We start from the raw sequence: 4,714 nt of genomic DNA, 5'->3' as shown, positions 1-4,714 counted from the left end.
GGATGGTCTCGATCTCCTGACCTCGTGATCCGCCCGCCTCGGCCTCCCAAAGTGCTGGGATTACAGGCTTGAGCCACCGCGCCCGGCCTAGGCTGTCTTTTTAAGAAATGATTAATCCAGTATATACGCTACAGATATTTTCTTGCAATGCATGGTCTAATTATTGACTGCCACCCTCAGTGAGGAAACAGATGACTGAAGCTGGCTACTCTTTGCTAAGAAACATACTTCTTTTTCTTTCACTGTTGAGTACACTTTAGGGTAAAAGGCTGCCTGTCTGTTTTTCACCCCCAAGTCGAAGGCCTTTCATGCTTGTTTTTTAAAATGCAGCCGAGGGAGCTGTCTGCTCCTGGGCCGTGTGGTCTGCTGGACCAGCCACTTTTGCTTTGTGAAATGAGAATGCCCAAGAACGATTGGGCCCCCTTCTTGGATCCTGAAACCTGCCCTGAGGGCTTTTGATTCCCAAGGTTGGCCTGCCTTCTGCTCCTCGTATTTTTCCAGTAGGGTGTAGTTCACTCTTGCACGTTGCTGAGGCTCAGCCTTTCAAGAAATCCTACAGGACATTCTGAAGAGCGGAGAAAGGCATTTGCTGGGCTCCACTTTGAGTGTCTTGTTTGAGCAGCTACTGAGGCCTGTCATGCTGGACCTATATTAACTGCAGTAGGGATGGCAGTGAAGCAGCTACGTTGTCTGGGGTCTATATTCCTGGGTTTCCTTGTTGTGTGCCAGGAAAATTTAGAACATGGACACACACAAGTTTAGGAGCAGAGGTTTGATAGGCAGAAGAGAAAGAGGTCTCCGAGTGGAAGGGACCAGCTGGTGGCCAATGCCCCGGATTTTATAGTCTGGTTTAAGAAAAGCGGTGTCTGATTTACACAGGCCTCACAGATTGGTTGGATCAGGTATGGCGTTTACATAGTGCATGGGGGAAGGCTGGTCGCCCCACCCTAATCTTATTATGCAAATGGACTTTCCAGTGGATCCGGGCCATCTTGTCTGCTCTTTACCGCACACGTGCTGGCAGAGAAGGGAAGGTGGAGCCGCTATCCTGAACATATCTAGTCCCTCGCTCCTGTCGGCATTCCCTCATGCAGACTCCCAGCTTGCTTGTCTCTGTTTGCAGCTCTACTTTACAGGCTGCTCGTTGTTAGAAAATGATTTGGGCTGCTTTGTCATTAAAAAGAAAAGCCTTACGGAGGACTCCCACGCCTTCACTATCGGCCTAAGTAATTTCTTCTTCACTCCTGTATCAGCAGGTTTGGGAGGCTGAAGAAAAGGCCCAGAGCCAGCACACAAGACGTAGAGTTCACTGAGGGGGAACTTTTACACAGAATGATCTGGCTGTGCTGGGCTGGACGGGAGAACTGCAGTCGCTTGCAAAAGGCATGCAGTTTATACAGTACTTCGCTGAGCAGCCTCCCATCAACTACCTCCACGCAGTAACCTTCATTTAACCCAAACAAACAGCCTTTATCCCTGGTATTGCTGCCTTCTGCGGTGTAGGCTGGGGGCTCAGATGTTCCTCATAGATAAGGAACGACTCTCCAGGATGGCCGCTCCCGGATTCCTTGGCTTGGAACAGAGCTAAGGAATCATGCATACATGGCCATTCTCAGGGTGTTCTTAAGTTATCGCTGTCAAGTGCACCTGCCATAGGTGGCCAGGAGTCCAGGAGCTCACAAGCAGGGCACTTTCTTCCTGTCTTTGGACGTCTCCATGCTACAGAAACTCATTCACCCTTCTCTGCTTCTCCTGCCTCTTCCTTGGGTTGCTCTGGGCTCGGACTTTACCTTTTCCTCCTCTAAACTCACTGGCAGACTGGGCATGGTGGCTCACGGCTGTAATCCCAGCACTTTGGGAGGTGGAGGTAGGTGGATCACCTGAGGTCAGGAGTTCGAGACCAGCCTGGCCAACATGTCAAAACCCTGTCTCAACTAAAGATACAAAAACTAGCTGGGTGTGGTGGCAGACACCTGTAATCCCAGCTACTCAGGAGGCTGAGGCACAAGAATTACTTGAACCTGGGAGGTGGAGGTTGCAGTGAGCTGAGATCGTGCCACTGCACTCCAGCCTAGGTGACACAGTGAGGTTCTGTCTCAAAAAAAATTTTAAAAATAAACTAAATTGAAAATTAAAGTCACTGGCATCCATTGTATTTCCCATGTCTAGTGGCTGAAACATGACCTCTGAGATGAAAATCCGAAATTCTTTTCTCAGCAGCATCATCTGTCAGTTTATTGACACTGGGCAAGTTACTTAACCTCCCCGTGCCTTAGTTTCCCCATCTGTAAGTGCATTAGTGATTGTAATTGCCTTATCTCATAGGGCTGTTGCAAGGATTTAGTGCGACAGTGGGGTTTATTTGAGAGGGGTCAGTACCTGGGGAGTACTGGCTATCTTAAGCCACAAGGCTGGCTTTGGCGTAGGAAGTAGTCTCTCCTGCTTCTCTTCCTAACTCCTTCTCACTGCACCCTTAAACTCCTTTCTTGGCACAGACTCTGCTCAGTGATCTAACGCTGCAGCGACGGCCCCATCCCCAGCCCTCTGGAAGCCACATCACACAGGGGAATCCAAACACGGGCTCCAGCTGACACAGGAGCCTCCTCAGCCAGCAGAGTTTGGGCCTCACCTCCCGTCTCAGGGAAGAGAGCCTCAGGGGCAGGGAGCCTGGTCCCTGTCTGTCTGTCACATTCCACAGGTGATTCTGATGCATATCACCTGTCTGAGGCCTGACCAAGCTTCCCTGCCTGAGAGTGGTGGGCTCTGCTGTGGAGCTGTGGACTGCAGAGAACCTTCTGGCTGTGCAGCTGAGAACTGAGTCAGTACAAGAGCCCCTGGCTCCTGCTTGACTTTGAGCAGCTGAGGTTAGCAGGTGGGCAAAGGCTGCGGTTCCTCTGGAGTGGAGGCAGCAGCTTGCTTGTTGTAGACGTCATTTGCCCTGTGGGCGAGAGCCCGTAGTCCCCAGGCAACCTGTGCAGCAGGGCGGAGGGCTTCCCTGCAGGAGGGGCCCTGCAGCCCGCACTCTCTAAGTTCATTTCTCTCTCCCTCACCTCCTTGTTCGGCCACCTTGGCCGCTCATCCTTCCCCACAGGAGATGGGCAGGAGGCCGGTTTGTTCCCCTGCAATGACAAAGCTTCATCACTCCAAGCAGGTTTAGAAAGATGTTCCCAGATAGGTTCAGAGAGGGAGGATTGTGGGCTGAGGCCTTAATACATGAGATGGGCCAGGGTACAGTTGTGGGAGGGGCCTTGGGGTACCTGATAGAGACCCTGCCCCTGATTTGAGGGGGCCACGGCTCCCAGGTTCTGTGTGGAGGGTCTGAGGCAGATGGGAGCAATGCCGCGTGCCGGAGAAGCCCTGTGTAATTAGGGAAGATGCTGTCTTTGAAAGAAAAATCAATACCCTTGAACTCATTAGCCAGAAACGCCACAAACATTTAGAACAAAAGGTTTCAGCTAACACAGCTAGTGTGAAAAGGGCAAAAAGGCAAACCTATTTACGAAAACTTAAAATAGTTTACCTGAGTTGTAAGAGCTATGAACTTTAATTCACTGTGGAGGCTCAGAAATCCCACAAAAGAAAAGCAACATCTCTGCTAAAAACAATTCATAGCCTGGAAAAAAATCCTAATCCTCTGGTTTTCACACTAATGTAATTTATGCAGTTTCTTGGAAGGAAAATGGCCAAATTCTTAAATGCTTCTTTAATTTCGCATAACTTCAGAAGTGCTCTAATCTGGATCATCTAGGGGTATTAACAATCCAGTTTGCTAAGGGAAAGAGTGCACACGGGCTTGGCTGGGTCCACGGGCATCCAGGAGCAGGCTGACTCTCCTGGTCTCTGACCAAGGAGGTTTTCTTTTTCGTTCATGATCAGCAGTGGGACCAAGGCCTGGGCTGGACTGGGGCATCATCATTTCCAAGAGCGTCTCTGTTAAGGTGCACCAGCCTGCCAGCTTCTGTAGGAATCGCCTCTGGTTCCCCACTGTTTGCTGCTGCTGGGGTTAGAGCCCCATGTGCTCACACGCATGCTCACACACACACACCATCACACTATGTACACATCCTCCTCACATGCATGCTTACACACGCACACCCACCATCACAATCATGCACGCATCCTCCTCACATGCATGCTCATACACACACACACTCTCATACTCATGCACACATCCTCCTTCTCACATGCATGCTCACACATGCACATACACCGTCATACTCATGCATGCATCCTTACACTCGCATGCTCACACACGCACACACACCATCACACTAGGTACATATGCATGCTTACACATGCACACACATGCACACACACCACATGCATGCTTACACATGCGTGCTTACACATACACACCCATCACACTCAGGCACACATCCTCCTTCTCACATGCATGCTTACACACACACACCCATCACATTCAGGCACACATCCTCCTTCTCACGTGCGTGCTCAAACACGCACACGCCCCATCACACTCATGCAGGCATTTTTGCTCTCACACACATGCTCACACAGGCACACACACCATCATACTCATGCACGCATCCTCCCTCCATGTGTGCGCGCTCACACACACACCATCACACTCATGCATGCATCCTCCCTCCATGTGTGCGCTCACACGTGCACCACACACCAGGAATCTAGTCCCAGAACTGCCACTTGCCTCTATGACTCTAGCGCCATCAGGGATTCCATGAATCAATGGCCC

Source organism: Colobus angolensis, unplaced genomic scaffold (genome assembly GCF_000951035.1).
Source record: "Colobus angolensis palliatus isolate OR3802 unplaced genomic scaffold, Cang.pa_1.0 Scaffold287, whole genome shotgun sequence".
NCBI lineage: Eukaryota > Metazoa > Chordata > Mammalia > Primates > Cercopithecidae > Colobus > Colobus angolensis.
The sequence above is the reverse complement of the archived record's forward strand: the minus strand, read 5'-3'. Positions refer to the sequence as shown.